General features: G+C 48.6%; 1 long non-coding RNA gene across 4 annotated transcripts; it reads right to left on the reverse strand.

Moving 5' to 3' along the window:
- Positions 1-697: 697 nt before the first annotated feature.
- LOC119704376 lies at positions 698-16262 on the reverse strand. Of its 4 annotated transcripts, none has more exons than XR_005257956.1 (6): positions 15433-16262; positions 14960-15310; positions 13529-13649; positions 8743-10525; positions 5047-5162; positions 698-1236 (listed from the first exon to the last, which is right to left on the reverse strand). It is a non-coding gene; the product is annotated as an uncharacterized LOC119704376 (long non-coding RNA). The 4 variants fall into 4 exon arrangements; XR_005257955.1 differs by adding an exon at positions 14278-14402 and having other exon boundaries at positions 14960-16262; XR_005257954.1 differs by having other exon boundaries at positions 14960-16262.
- Positions 16263-16395: the final 133 nt, after the last annotated feature.

Consider the following 16395-nt stretch of genomic DNA (forward strand, 5'->3'; position numbering starts at 1 on the left):
AAAATCCATTTTAATGTCTGCAAAAAGCCAGTATTATGATATGTATCCATAACAGAAATGGAAGTGGAGTTCGAGGGCCAGGCTGCAAGCAGCCCCCAGTGAGCATCCAGGGAAACGCACCAGCTGTCCTTATTTTGGGTGTTAGAGCCATGGGATCATGGAATCACAGCACAGTGTGGGATGGAAGGGACATCAAAGGCCATCCATGGCAGGGATGGATGGATGTCCTGTCCCAGGTGCTCCAACCCCAGTGTCCAGCCTGGCCTTGGGCACTGCCAGGGAATCCCATCCCATCGCATGCCATGCCATGCCATGCCATGCCATGCCATGCCATCGCATGCCATGCCATGCCATGCCATGCCATCCCATCCCATCCCATCCCATGGATCCCATCCCATGCCATCCCATGCCATCCCATCCCATGGATCCCATCCCATGGATCCCATCCCATCCCATCCCATCCCATCCCATGGATCCCATCCCATCCCATCCCATGCCATGCCATCCCATGCCATCCCATCCCATGGATCCCATCCCATCCCATCCCATCCCATCCCATCCCATCCCATCCCATCCCATCCCACCCCATGGATCCCATCCCATGCCATCCCATCCCACCCCACCCTCCCAGGGAACAGTCCCTAATTCCCAGTGTCCCACCCAGCCCTGCCCTCTGGCAGTGGGAGCCATGCCCCTTGTCCTGGCACTCCCATTCCTGATGAACGCTTCCTCTCCAGCTTCCCTGCAGCCCCTTCAAACACTGGAATGCTTCTCCTCTCCAAAGTCATCTTTCTTGAGCTCTTTGCTCCAAAAGGTTCTTGCCATATCAGACAAACCCTTGGAAAAGCTCCTTTGTCACTGTCAAAAGCTCCATTTGCCATCAAATGTCACCTTCTTGCACCAAAAATGACCGGAATCCTGCGTGCAGGATGTAATCAATGGCAATTTATCAATATAATCAATTCTGATTGAATAAAAGATGCTCTTAATGAGGCACAGCCACTTGTGATTCAAGGCTTTATTTACCCTTGCAAGGTGTAGAAAGCAAAGGGCTGAGTTTTACCTGAGCTGCTGAGCAGCACAGTCACCTCCCAGCCACTCTGTCGGGAATTTGACAAGGAACCATGGAAGAAAGTCAAAACACCCTCTCCAAACACGCAGGGATCATGTTGTGAATCAGCTGCAGACTCCTCTGGGACATAAATCATTTCACTTGACACGTGTCTGTTCAGAGACCTGGCAAAGAGAAATGTGCTATTAAATGAATCGTGTTCATCGGCTCTGAACTCCTCTAGAGTCCTTGAAATCTGAGCATCTCAGTTCACCACAGTGCTGTGAAAAACATGGTCTTGAATTACAAGGCTTCCCTGGAAAAGCAGTTGTGCAACAAATTGGAGAGTTTCAGTGACAAACTCAAGGGTTTCAGTGACAAACTCAAGGGGTTTTGTAAAAAATTAGAGAGTTTTGGTGACAAACTCAAGGGTTTTTGTAAAAACTCGAGGGTTCCAGTGACAAACTCAAGGGTTTCAGAGACAAACTCAAGGGTTTTTATAAAAACTCGAGGGTTCTAGTGACAAACTCAAGGGTTTTTGTAAAAAATTAGAGACTTTTGGTGACAAACTTGAGGGTTTTTGTAAAAAAACTCAAGGGTTCCAGTGACAAACTCAAGGGTTTCAGTGACAAACTCGAGGGTTTTTGTAAAAACTCGAGGATTTCTGTGACAAACTCCAAGGTTTCAGTGCCACTTGAGGGAGCTCAAAGATAATTGTCCTTGCAGAGCGTCCTGGAGTTTCCTGATTCCAGGGAGACGATTTCTATCCCCAGATAAAACAGATAACTTTGGGAAACAAAGCTAAATCGAGCCTGGGGTTGTGCTGTTCTGTGTTACATCAGGCTCTTTGTCAGAGAGTGAGAAATTACAGCCATGCATGCAGGATATTTACCAGGAGGAAAAGACAGTTTTCCATTCGCTAATTCCCAGTGTTTGCCTTTCCCCCGGTCACCTCCACCTTCCCCTTGGCTGTGATGATCCTGTGAGCTCAGCCCTGATTCCCACATGCATTGCAGTGTTCATGTCCCAAATAAACAGTGGACTGCTCTTAAACTCAGCTTTAGGATGTTGATTATTCATTGCGATTGCTGCCTCCCCATAAATCAGAGCACTTAAAGTGCCCTCCGATCCCAAATGCTGTGGTTAACAGCGGCAAAGGGAGGAAATGCTGTGTACAGGGCTTTCTGGGGGCCATAAAAGCCTTGTGCTGTGGCCTCCCCTCCTCGCACAGGTGGATCAGGCGCAGGGAGCGCTCAGGACAGCGAATATTCCCAGGAAACAAGGAGGAGTTCCAGGGCTCAGCTGCTCAGAGTCGTTGCTGTCTTTGGGGAGACGCTTCAAAACCGCAGTGGAGCAGGAGCTGCGTTTCACATGGTCAGACTGACTGCACCATCACTGCCCCATTATCCATTTTCTGAAGGGAGACTCTCATGCTTTCTCCCCAAAGGATGAGGGATCTGTCATACACAGCATGCAGACAGTTTTTAATCCCTCCGTGTGCTGAGGAATGGGTGATTACAAACCTCTCTGCCTCACTCAGACGTTACTGGGTGTTTACGCAGCATCCCAAGACAAGCCTGACTTCTTCAAAGTGCTGGGAAGAGGCTGAGGAAGCTTTCCTGCCCCATAAACCTCTCTGAGAGCAAAGATCCTGGCCTGAGGAAGCTCCTGGGGCTGGGAGGGATCCTGTGCCACAGCAGACAGCTCCTGCCTCTGCTGAGTCCCAGCAGCAGCGAGCAGGGTGGGTGTTTGGCTCCTTGTGTTAAATATTGAACATATTGCTCTGATCCTTCCTGAAATTCCCAGCTCTTCCCGAGGACAGCTGCTGCCAGGCTCCTTCTCCAAAGCCAGCTCAGGTGATGGAGTGAAAACACCCCCAGGAGAGTGTAGGAGCACCGTTAATGATGTGCAGCTTCTCAGCCAAGGCAGGACTTCCAGGAGATTTTTCTGATGTTCCAGGCCAGGCTGGCCAGGGCTTGGAGCAGCCTGGTCCAGTGGAAGGTGTGGGATGAGGTGATTTTAAGATCCCTTCCCACCCAAACCAGCCTGGATTCTGTGATTCTGGGCATTCAGAGGGCTGTTGGGACTGTAACTGAATTTCTAGGTAACACTTGAACTTGGCTCCATGCACAGCTTTCCCCTTGTGCCTGTTCTCCTCGGGATACACAAATTCCTGGTGGACCTTAGCAGTGCTAAGTTCTGAAAATCCCCAGGTTATTTGGTGGAAATACTGAACAAGGACAGTTCCTGAGAGCCACTGAGCCTTTCCTGCATAGTTCATCTTTGAAAAGATGCCTTCTCGAAACATTTACACTTCTTGAAACTCTCCTGTTTCTTCCAGCAGGATGGACATGAAGGATTTCAGGACATGAAGGATTCCAAAGCTCAGCCCTGGAATTTCAGGAGGAAGCTTTGACCCGGATCCAATGCTGGAGGGTGGTGCCACCCAGCCTCGTGCCCTGGGAATGAAGGAAGTTCCCACCCTGGCCAAGGGCTCTGCTCCCCTGCCCTGGCTGAAGGCCGGGGAGAGCTCACTGTCACCAGGGCTCCTCATGCTCTGGAGAAGGGAGTGCTGGAGATGGATGCCAGAGGGAACTGCTCCCCCTGCCTCCACGGCATCCCTGTAACCACAGGAACCATCCCGTCCCCAAACCCAGGGCCAAGGATCCAGCAGCACCTCCTCTCTCCAGGCTCCTGCAGGCCCCTCTCAGCCCTGCTCTCTCCCTCAGTTCCTCCATTCCAAAGGCAGATCTCCTGCCAGGCTCCTGCTTTTTTCCTGCCCAAGGCCGAGCATTTTCTGCACATCCAGCAGCTCCTCCTCAGGCATTTCCTCTGCCCTCGAGTGGCCCAGCTCTGCTGGAGCCTTTCCAAGGCCCGGCTGAGGTGGGGTGGATTTCTTCCCTTCTCTCTGCTGCAGCCTGGAGAACTTTCCAAGCAAACAACTTGATTCAGAGGTCCCGTTGTTCCCCGAGCTTGAATTCCTTTGCTGAATTGAATTCCTTTGCTGAATCCTCACTTTCAAATTCCTGATCCCTCACTTTCAAATTCCTTCCTCCTCTCAGTGGAATTCCTTCTCACCCGCTCTCCCAGGCCTTGGATCTGAGGAAATTCAAGTAAATTCTGTCCCTGTAGTTGACATGGTTATGTTAAATATTCTCATTGGGTTGAGATGGTTTAAAATAAAACCAAAAATGAAAAATCCCAATTATTCCAATAATCCTGAGTCATCTCCACATATCCAGCTTTATCTCTGAGTATGAGGCTTTGCTTCATAACCCAAGAAAGTGATACCATGGGGAAAAAAATTACAGAAAGCTCTAATTTTGAGGAAAAGAGAAAAGGATGGGAAAGGGGGAGCATAATCACTTCCTTATAGGCAAAGAATTGGAAACAAGCTGGAGAGGGGAGGAAAAAAAACATTTCACAAACTGATAATTCAAATTAGGGTACAAGAAATTCTGCCTAAGTATTTGTTAAAGTAAGGGGCTGGAGAGGGAGATGAAGTGCAATTTTCTTTTTTATTTCCTTCAAGGATTGAATGAGAAATTATTCTGCACAGCAAAAAAAAAAACACCAAAAAAACCCCTTGTGATCTAATTCTGAAAATATATTGTTTCCTTCAGAAGCATCTTGCTCAACACTTGATTCCAATCTGTGATTTCACTCACAGATTACAGTTCTTTGCATTTTTACATCCCTGACCTCCCCACCTTGTGGTTTCCAAGTGCAAACAATTTCCTCAATATTATTCATGGCCTGGGAGAAGGAAACAAGAGGCTTCATGTTGCTGCCCATAAATGACAAGTGAATAAATACAAGTGCTCCAGGTGAGTAACTGAAAGATTCCCCTCACCTTTCCTGGCACCACAGCCAGCTCATCCCCACTCAGGAATCCTGAAGGGAATTTTTTGCAGCCCAGAGTTTCAAGGAAAGGTCATTCCAGCTTCCCTGGCTTGGAAAATGTTGTCATTTCTCAGGGGACCTCCAGGACTCACCTTCTTCCCTCAAGGCAGGAAAATGGTGCTGTGCTTTCAGCACCTGAGTCCGAGCTGCTCCCGGGCTCCACATGGTCCTTGGGAAGGAGGGAAAGACAGAATTCTTTGGAAATTACCTGGTTTGAGAGAAGGAAATGAGTAAAGCAAGGTCTCTGATGGTTTGAGTGGAAATTGTGCTGTGCTTGGAGAACCTTTCCTTCACATCTTGGTTTATTTCTATATTTATCTCTTCCATTTAGGCAAATCCTGAATCCATCCACCCCTCACCAGCAGCACAGGGAGCAGATCCCAGAGATGTGGGAGGCCACATGGGATTTTACCTCTCCCTGCTCCCAATGACATTAATATTCAAATGACTGAATTGCACATATAAACCACATTCTCCTCGGATGGGGAGGAAATCCCACCATGCTGACCCGGCCATGGACAGCTCCCGTGGAATCTGCTTTGGTTACACTCACAGGAGCTGAAACCCTTTTGAAGCACAAGTTCTTTGTCCTTTTAGAATCCTCCCAGAATCCCTAAAGTTAAAAAAGACCTCCAGGACCATCAGCCCAGCTTTTAACCCAGCACTAAACCACATCCTCAGGATTTTCAAACACTTCCCTGCATGGCAACCAGGAGATGAAGTCAGATTAGAAGAAACTGGAGAGAAAATAAATGAGGTTTTGTTTTTTTCTCTTATCTGGAAGGCAAATACAGCTTTTGGGTTGTTTTTTTTTTTTTTCCCCCTGGAAATTTGAGATCCACAACCACAAAGTGTTCATAGAAAATACAGCCCCAAGTTCAAATATCTGACAACAAGTGCCAAGGGCACGGCTCTGGAAAGCAATAGGGAATGGAAAATGGGGAGGGAGAACTGAACTCAGGAAAGGGAACAGATAAAAATCCTGCTTTAGAGAGCCACGCCAAGTAAGGACATCCCATCCTGCAGCTGGAGTGTTTGCTACCTTGTCTGAGTTTGCTGGCAAGCTCGGAACTCACACTTCTTATGTTCCACTCCAACAAGAAGAGCTTTGGGGCAGGCTGTGGCTCCAGCCTCCCCAGCTGAATTCCCTGGATCCAGCTGCCACGGAGCCTGCTGGGAAAGGACCCCTCATCCCTTTGGGATTGCACCCCTCGGGCTCTGCCCAAGCCTGGTAACCACTGGGGTGTTTTGCTTGGCTCCTCTGAGTTTACATCCCTCCAAAAGAGGAGAGACAGCTGATGAGGGCTCTTATAGCTCCTTAAAATCTGATTATTGCAGGGAATTAGAGCCAGCAGATGCACTGGAGATCAGGGGTGGGACGAGCACATCTGAGCCCTGCTCTGGTGCTGCTGGGGGGAGGGATGACACCACCCCAACATGCAGATCACAGCTCCGACAGTCAGGGCTTCCAAATCTGCATCCTCAGGAACCCGAACCCTTCTTTTCCAAAGTCACTTCACCAAAGTAACACTGCAAAGTGGTCACAATTCATCAGCTGTGTATCATTTTTTTCTCTAGAATTCACATGTTCAAGTTTTCCTTTTAAGGCTGCCTGTTCCTTCCCTGCTGAGCATTCCTGCCTCCAGCCCGAGCTGTCCCAGCATCATTTCAGCTTCTCCTCCACACATTCCCAGCCCATTTTCCTGCACTTTCTGCTCACCAAGCAAAACTGGAGCTTTTTATAAGCTTCTTACACTGACACCTGAAAGAGCAGTGCTGCTGTCAGCACATTCCCAGCCTTTCTTCCCTGGGAATATTTCCCAGAGCCAGCCTCACACCCTGTGTGCCCCAAAGGAAAAGTGATTTCCCCACCAAGCTGGAGGGCTGGGATTCTCAGGGAGTTCCAGCCAGCAGAAAATGCCTGAGAGTGCCTGTGGATGGTGTCCAGCAGCTCCTCCCTTGTGGCCCAGCAACCTTCCCCAAACAGCGAGGGCTTCCAGGAAATGGGAAACAAACACATCCCACAGGACTGGGAAGAGGGCCTGGATGAATCCCTGCTCCCCACACACATCTTCAAGGAAATGAGGAAAAACAAACGGGTTCCAAACAGCTTAACTGGCTCCCTGGGGCCTTGGCTGGGGGTTTATCCTACAGCCACAGCATCCCAATCCCCACGGATGCAGTGCCTGGCCCAATCCCACTTTGGGCTGCAAGAAAAGCACCAACAAACAGCTCTGCTGACGCAGCAGCCTGCGGTGCACCTGCAAGGAAACTTTTGTGCTGCTGCAATGTTTTCCTCGTTGCTTTGTGCAGTCTGCAAACAGATTTGGCAGGCAGGCATTGTTACCCTGGGATCCTCCTCCAGGGTTTATTTGGGGTGTTCAATACCTGCCACAGCCATCCTGCATTTCTCTGAGCTGGCACTGAATGCTGGCCCCGAAGTGACAATTTATTGTTGGTTCTGTTGGCTCAGGATAAGCCTCAAAGGCAATAATGGGTATAAAAGTGCCACTCCCAAAGTGTCCCACTCCCAAAGTGTCCCACTCCCAAAGTGTCCCACTCCCAGGGCTTGGGGATGCTCCTGCTGGTTGTTCCCATCACCTCTCAGCTAAGGGATAAGCCAGAAAAAATGGATAAAATGTCTGAAATGCCTGTTCTGATCAACAGCTGGGAAGGTGCTGCAGCCCCCAGACACTGCTGGCTCCATAACCAGGCTCGCTTTGCCTGGAATCATGGAATGGTTTGGGATGGAAGGGCCTTCAAGCTCATCCAGCCTCACCTTGCCGTGGGCAGGGACATCTCCCACTGTCCCAGGGTCCAGCCTGGCCTTGGACACTTCCAGGGATCCAGGGGCAGCCACAGCTGCTCTGGGAATCCCATCCCAGCCCCTCCCCAGCCTCAGAGGGAGGAATTCCTTCCCAAGATCCCATCTCAATCTCTCCTCCTTTAGTTTAAAGCCATTCCCCCTTGTCCTGGCACTCCAGGTCCCTGTCCAAGGTCCCTCTCAAGCCTTTTCAGGCTCCCTTTAGGTCTTGGAAGGCCCCAGTTAAGTCTCCCCAGTCTTTCTCTTCTCCAGGCTGGACACCCCCAACCTTCAGCCAACAGTCTGAGAACAGTCTCCTGCAGCCAACTGCAGAAAAATGCACAACTATCCAACAGCTCCTCAAACTCTGCGTTTTAATTAATTAAACAAATTAATCAGGGAAACCCAAATTGCTTTATCAGCAAGACTGACCTGAACCAGACTCTCCCAAACTCCTGCCCCTTCCTTGCTTTGGAAAGGAAACACAGCAAATGGAAAGATGGAAACACAGCAGAAATAAAAGAAGGAAAGATTGATTTGGTTTGATTTTTGGTATTGATCTTCTACCCCCTGACATTTCTTTTAACACACAACCTGTTTCTGTTACCTCCTCCAGCTCACTGAAAGCTGATTGCAGTGATGGCACCTCCTGAGCCAGGCTTCTCTTGCTTTGTGTCTGAACTGATTTCTGTTCCATTCACAGTGAGATCATTCCTGCCAAAAATCTGGGTGAGTTCAGCACAGGTGCTGTGACTCTTCCCCTGGGACTGCCAGGCATTTCCTCTCCCAACCATGTGAAATATTAATATCACTCCCCTCCCTTTTAAGAGTCTTGCTATGAAATGGCAAATCAAACCTGAATCAAATGTAGGTATAAATGAGATATCTGCTGCCTCCCAAGCCCTGCCATCACTACAGATGTGGGAAGCTGATCATTAGATTCAAGAAGGCTGGAAAAACAATTAATTAAGAATAAATCTCTGACCTTTGGAGCTGTTAGAATCAGTGAGTGCAGGAGCACCTTGTGAATGCAGCAAAAGGATCCTGGGCCTTGGCTGAGGTGTCCCTGTGCCTCCCAACGGTGCCACTGCAATCCAGGAGTTTTCCATGTTCACAATTCCCCTGGGGAAGAGGCTCTGGAGCCAGAGGCTGCAGCACAGCCAGAGGATTCACCAGGGCAAGGGAAAGGCTCAGTGGTGATGGGAGCGTTTCCCATGACTGTGCTTGAAATACCCTCGGCACTCACTGCCCTCCCATTGTTCTCCTCTGGAATCAAGGGCAGCCAGGATGAGGGAAGAAAGGAAACCAAAATGTCAATGCAGCTTGGAGCTTTCTGCAGGGAAACTCTGCAATGGCTCACACAGAAAAAAGGGAAAGTTCTCCCTTTTTCCTTTATGTAAGAATTTCCCTTAAACTTTCTCTATTTGTATGGACAATTAAAGACTCAATTAAAAATCCTTTCAGAGGGAAAGGTGGATAGTATCAGGGATTCAGCCACAACATCCCTTCAATCATGGGTTACACCTCTCTCACTAAATACATAAATATATTTATTTATAATTTATATAGATGTGTTGCTTGTGAACACATCTCCAATTTAAAGAGATCTGTATTTAATAAAAAATGATAGCACCAGGCTCTTAACTGGCAAATTATTCCATCTGAGATAATTTCATTCATTTCATCCATACACATATTTCAGCACATTCTGTAACACCAATACCTGGAAGAATAAAATTCCACAACTCTGAAGACATTTTTTCTTTGGAAAAAAATTAGCAAACCCATCCTGGACATGGTTTTACATTCTAAGCCAAACCCAAATATTATGACCCAAATCCCTCCCTGGGAGAGTGGGGAGGGGCTGGGATGGAGTTCCCAGAGCAGCTGGGGCTGCCCCTGGATCCCTGGGAGGGTCCCAGGCCAGGCTGGAGCAGCCTGGGACACTAGAGGGTGTCCCTGCCCATGGCAGGGGCTGGGAATGAGAGGTTTAAGGCCCCTTCCAACCCATCCAGTCTGGAATTCCATGATTCTGTGAACATTTGAGGTACCAAAGGCCCATTTTCCAAGCCAGAACCACCATTTAGACATTAAATACACATTTAGACATGAAACTGTTCCCATTTTCATTTGCCGTCTGTTCTAAAAACTCTCCCTCGACAGGAAAACCACTAAACATTAGTGCCCAGTGCAGCATTCCGGGTCCATTCCTCCAGTGGAGCACGGGGAATGTGAGCACAGCCCTGGTCACTCCCTCCCTGGGCTGGGGGTGCTGATGTGGTGAGGGAGCTCTGCCAGATCTCACCAACTCCCTCCCCTTCCCAGGGATCAAAGTGGAAGAGCTTTCTCCTTGTAGTGCCTGCAAGGGGAATGAAAGCTGCTGGGAATGACTGTGCCCCTCTCCTGCTCCCCACAAGCTGTTCCTTGAGCCTGACATGTTTGGAAGTCCTTTGGGCAGCTGCTGACTGGATCAAAGGCACGCTGAGCTCGCAGCTCTCGCCCGTCCCTTGGAGTTTGTACAGGATCAACACTGGCCAGGCACTCGACACTCATGAAAAGCACCACGCTGCCCACACTGAACTTTGTAAAAGCTGATGTTTCACCAGATTTTGACATCCAAATGTTCAGTTGGACTCCCCGTCCTCCTGCTGGTTAAGGCCGTGGAGAAATAAACACAGTGGTGCTGATACATTTCTTGAGGAAACAAGGCCATGTTTGTCCAAGCACCGTGACTAATCCAGGGGAAAAAGATCCTTTTCTCAGAAGTTCTGGGAACACACAGTGATGCAGAAAAGAACAAAGGAGGAGTTATTGCTAATCACAACCAAGAGAACGAGATTATTGTGAGATAATTCACTGACCAATGAGACACGGGAGAAACCGAACCGTTCATCAGTATGGAAATGAGATGTTATATACATTAATTACTTAAAGAACTGGACTCTGATGTTTGAATTCCATGTCCATCTAATACTCAGACAGAAATGTAATCCTAGTTGATTTTTAATTCCCAGGAGTGGTGCCTACAATAATAAATAAGAACTTTGCAATACAGACAAATCACAGTGTGGATTTTGATTTGTTCTGTAATAACTGTAGGGGTTCCTGAAGAATAACCTGCCTTTCCTGCTGTCAGGGTGCTCAATCTGCTTCAGTCGCCTGGTTACTGGAAATCCTGCAGAAGAGTAAAACTAAAAACCTGTGAGTTTAAAACTAAAAACCTGCAAACTGTCATCACACATTTTATAGGGTGAGCTGAAAATTGGGTAACAGAATCCCAGAATCATTAAGGCTGGAAAAGATCTCCAACATCATCGAGTTCAATGAATAATTCCATGAGTAATTTATGTGTGTGCTGACATAAATACAGGCTGTAAGTGTTTAACTTTGAGCAAACCTTTAAAAAACCTAAGTACGAAATTCGTATGTGAAGATAAAACACCTCATTTAAGTTAATTAATCTCCCTGCAACACAAATTCTTCTCAGAACAGAATTAACAATAAGCTCTACCTGTTTTGCACTCTAAATAACATCCCCAGCTACTCAAGGAAGCTCTCAGTGAGGACTATTTTTGTGTTTTATTTTGTCTAAGAGACGTTAACAGTGATGAAATCAATAATGTTGGGATCACCTCTGAGGTGTGCCCAGAGCAGTGACAGTGCAGGGCTGTCCCACAGGGGCTTCTGTCCCTTTTGGGTTTTGGTGAAAGGAACCTCAGAGCTCATCCCCAGCTCCTGGAAAAGGACATGGAGAGGGGATCCAGTGAGCAGGACATGGAAAATTCCTTTCTCTCTGAGGGGCCACTGTCACCTTGCAGAGAGGGGGGCTGCTGAGACAATGCTGAGGAATTTTGGTGAGAATCCTCTCCTGTCCTCACCTTATTTCAAACATCCCTGAGGCATCACCCCCTTGTTGTGCAAATATTTAATGCCTTCTCCAAACATTGTGCAACCAAACGCCTCCCAAGTTATTGTGCCTGTAACCCTTTCACAGGGACATGCACTGAATCTTTACAGGATCAGTGTCAGAAAGTCAGCATTACAAGAGGATTTTTATTGCTATCAGGTAAGCAAAGGTTAGCCTCAAACAAATTAAAGTTTTGTGGGGTGAGGGGTTGTGCCTCCAATCCATCATCTGCCAGGAATTCCACCTGAACAGCTTCATTTCAGAGTCCCATCTTTTAGGGGTCTGCCCAAACACCTCTGGAGAGGCAGAACTGCTGCAAGAGCTGTCCAACAACCAAACATCCCAGCTGAGCTCCCCTGTGACAGCCATCAAGCGCTCCAGAAAGCAAATATTCCCCTCAGCAGCTCAGCTCCAAAGGGCTGCTTCAATTACTGTTTGTTTTTTGAACAGGCCTGAGCATGATCCCACATGCTTTTGTTACAGTTTCACGAGGCAACGCGGTGATTTCAGGTTATTAACAGGGATTATTTACTGCCCGTGTTTATTGCTGGCTCTGGGTGATGGGATCTCACTGGGCATGGAAGGGATTTGTTTGTCTGGAAAGGTTTCTCTGTTCCATAGCAGCTCCAGAATTCAAAGGAAATTGTCCCCAAGAGGTTTGCCAATGTTCTGTCTCTCTCCAACATCAGGATCACAGTGATCATCTGCAATGATTGACTCCCTGTTTATAAGCCATGTCCTCTCACTTTCCTGGGGTAAGGTCATGGCAGATTTATTCCAGCTTCCTTGCAAAACAACATTTGGGGAAGTGCAATAAAAGAGGATCCTGTAAGTGCTGACGTGCTTGGGAGTTTCTGTGCCTCTCTGTCTCACTGGGTTCACAAGGGGATTTTTCTGTGTGGGAATGTCTGACACTGCAGAAGTATTGCTTTGGGTCAATAAAAACACCAAACCGAATGACATGGGGCATTAAAGGTGACTTCACACCATCAGCCTCCAGGCTGGAGGAGCCTGCAAGCAACAGCAGCAGAAGTGCTGATGGATAATTCACTGGAAGAGTGGGAGCAGCAGCTAAGAGAGCTCAGAAACTTCCTGGTGCCATTTCAATGTGCACGACCTTGGCACACGTTGGAAACCCAACATAAAAATACACAAAATAATGCAAACAGCACCAGCGAGCTTGGTTTTGGCCAGAAGGTGTTACCAGACCTCCCTGGATGACTTAAATATTGACTTAAATATTGTCCCTTAAAAGTCAAGTGCTGGGGTGACCTAATTATGGCCTTCCAGTACCTGAAAGGAGCTACAGGAAAGATGGACAGAGAAAATTTGAAAGGGCCTGGAGTGACAGAACTGCTGCTGACACAAAATACCAATATTTCTTTAAAAAAAATCCTATCCATGTTTTTAAAATAACCAGAAGCCTTCAAACCCAAATTTTCCTGGAAAAAATGAGCCTCACTAAATCAACACCCACATTTGATTCCTATAGGTAAGGTCAGCCCAGAAATGCATTAAAATGTGACCAACTCTTGATTTATCCAGCAAAATATTTGGAGAGCAATTAAACATAAATTCTTGGGATTAATTATTGAGAATAAGTTCCAAATCAGTTAAAATCAAGTAACAGAACTTGTTCATAACTGCAACAAGATGGTGAAGTTAAAACTGGAAAAGTTGCACAACCAAATAAAGTGAATGCTGTCCAAATTCACGGTATTAAATTACAGTCAGCTGGCAACATTGTGAGCCAGTGAGGTCTGGTGCATACAGGGGATACAGCAATCACCTCCAAACACGAAACTAATTAGGAATAATTGGCCTCTAAACAGGCACTTGAGGTGTGAGAAAGGAAAATGCAAACCTCTGAATGCCTTTCAGAACCACTGCCTGAAGCAAGCCTGGTTTCCAGCTCCACAGGGTCCAAGTCAGCTGTGGCAGAAGTGGGATGCAAAGCTCGGGAGCTTCCCGGGGTGTCCTGGCTCCTGCAGGGGATGGAGAAGGGACAGGGAGAGAGCTCTGAGATGGGACTGGCAGCAGCTCCCTCCTCCTCGGGGCTGCAGCAAATGATGTGGGATGAGAGGGGAAAATACCATAAAGGACAAAACCCCCCTGCACCACAGGCTAATTAACCAGAATATACAGAATCATGGAATCATGGGATGGTTTGGGTTGGAAGGATCTTAAAGCCCATCCAGTGCCACCCCTGCCATGGCAGGGACACCTCCCACTGTCCCAGGCTGCTCCAAGTGTCCCAACCTGTACTTGGGCACTGCCAGGGATCCAGGGGCAGCCCCAGCTGCTCTGGGCACCTGTGCCAGGGCCTGCCCACCCTCCCAGGGCACAATTCCTGCCCAGTGTCCCATCCAGCCCTGCCCTCTGGCAGTGGAAGCCGCTCCCTGTGTCCTGTTCCTCCAGCCCTTGGAAATAGTCCCCCTCCATCCTTCTTGTAGCCTCTTCAGATGAGGCCACAGTGAGGTCACCCCAAAGCTTCTCCAGGCCGAGCAATCCCAATTCTCCAGCCTTTCCTCCCAGCAGAGCTGCTCCATCCCTCTGAGCATCCTCAGGACTCGCCCCAGCAGCAGATGCATCCCTCCAGGTCAGGTAATTCACCTCAGCTCCTCTGGTTCAGCTCTGACACACGGCAGAGCTTCATTTCACCCTCACCAAAGAGCCTGAAGCAACCTTGGCTCTTGGAGGATGCACTTCCAGCTTTTAAGGGTCCAAAACCTTCAGAGCTTAAAAGAAATACATTTCCTAAATGTTGTGGAAGCACAAAACCTCGTGCTTGTACACATTCACACACATGCCCCAGCCTTGACCTGGGCCTGTTCAGGGTCTGAACTTCTGTTTTCCCCAAGTCAAACTGTTTTGTAAATTCAGATGAACGGCAGATTACGGCAGCAGGGTAGGAAACTGCCCTGGGATTGTCCCTGCTCTGTCACAGGGCTCTGTGCCCTGGTCACGCTGACTCTCGGTTACTCGCAGCCGCGGGAGGAAGGAAACTGCCCTGTCACCGGGACAGCAGGAAAAGGAGGAGAACGCGAGGGGAAGGAAGCGCATCCAAAGTCAGGGATGGGGGCAGCGTCCCCGGGCTCGGCTCTGAGCCTGGCAGGTTCTTGTGACAAGCCGCATTTAGAGGCTTTTACCTCTGTTTAAGAAACGCCCCTAGAATCGAAGGCACCGAAGCTGTGAGTGTGAAACCCCGGCGCAGGGGGGGTTTCACTCCTTCCCTGAGCAGGAGAAGCCGCTCCCGCCCCACCCTCCCCGACATCCTGCACCAAAGGCTCCTCACCGGCCACCCCTGCTCGCCTTTCCTTGGATCGGCGCTTCCTGCGCTCCCACGGGATCCTCGGCGCTCGTCCCACACCCAGGGCGGTGCAGGAAGGGCAGCAAGGGGACAGCAGGACACAGCTGGTACTGCCCGACCCCTCCCAGTGCCCGGGAGGGCAATCAGCCTCTGGATTTCAGTCTGAAAGGGACAGCAGCGCTGCCACCACTGCGAGGATTAACGAGAAAATGTTGGTTTCTTCCCGAAAAATATTGGAGACAAACATGGCACGTGTCCCAATAGGGAAAAAAATCATCCTTGGCACCAGGCAGGGACACCTTCCCCTAGTCCAGGTTGTTCCAAGCCCCCTCCAGCCTGGCATGAGAAGATACAAACTGTTAATTACAGAATCTATTTCAGGAGGGAAAATCATAAGCAACAAATTCAGGAAAGTTAGCTGGGTGGTATAAAAACTGTAATAAAGAATGATATTATACCTTGACTGTAATAATTCTTTCCCTCACTTAGGAAAGCCTCAGAAATACTAAACTTCCACTCCTGTGAAAAAGCATTCCAGAAATAAAAAGAGACTTAAAGCCCCACAGGAGACAGTTTGAGTCTTTAAGCAGAGTTTTGATTTACTTCTCGGAGGTCCCAGCCCAGAAACCTGCCCCAGTGCTCATGCAGAGCACAAAAATAGATTCCCAGCTGCACACACAAACCCCCATCTGCTGGGATGGTAATAGAGCAGGTCATTCAAAATCAGCTTTTTTAACACAGGAAGTGCTGCAGCCTTTTACATTTTACCACATTCAGTCTCTCCAAAGGAGATGATTCCAGGAGGAGCAAGGCAACAAGCCCACTTGTATCCCAAACATCATTTTAAGGGAATCTGGCTGCTTTCTCTGTTGATTTTCTTCATGTTACCAAGACTGGTTCCAAAAACTTCACTAAGTGAGATTTATCCCAGAGATGAATGCTTCTTGTGCATTATATTTGGAATATTTCAGCTGTGTCCCAGGCAAAGCGTGCCATGGTCTGAGCGAGGCTCTGGACTTTTGGGAGGTGTTGAGTTGTGGTAACGCTGAGAAGGAGCTAAGTGTGTTTTTCCAACCATTACCTGGGTGTGCTCTGATCTGTGTCAGGATTGCACATCTGGCTCGAGATGCAGGCTCCCTTCAGACAATTCCTGTGACCCTCAGTGCCCCTGGCTCCCCTCAGAACCGCCGGTCCTGCTCAAGTTCCAGCATCTTTCAGGTCCCCGTGGCTCCCAGCCCGCCTCGAGCACCCCCAGTCCCCCTCATCTCCTCTCAGAACCCCTGATCCCCCTTGAGTCCCCCTGGATTCTCTTAGTACCCCTCAGATCCCTCTGACCCCCCAGAACCCCTGGTCCCCCTCAAGCCCCCCTGGCTCCCCTTAAAGCCCCTGGTCCCTCTGAAGTCCTCCTGGCTGCCCTCCAA

This window comes from Motacilla alba, chromosome 9, assembly GCF_015832195.1.
Source record: "Motacilla alba alba isolate MOTALB_02 chromosome 9, Motacilla_alba_V1.0_pri, whole genome shotgun sequence".
NCBI lineage: Eukaryota > Metazoa > Chordata > Aves > Passeriformes > Motacillidae > Motacilla > Motacilla alba.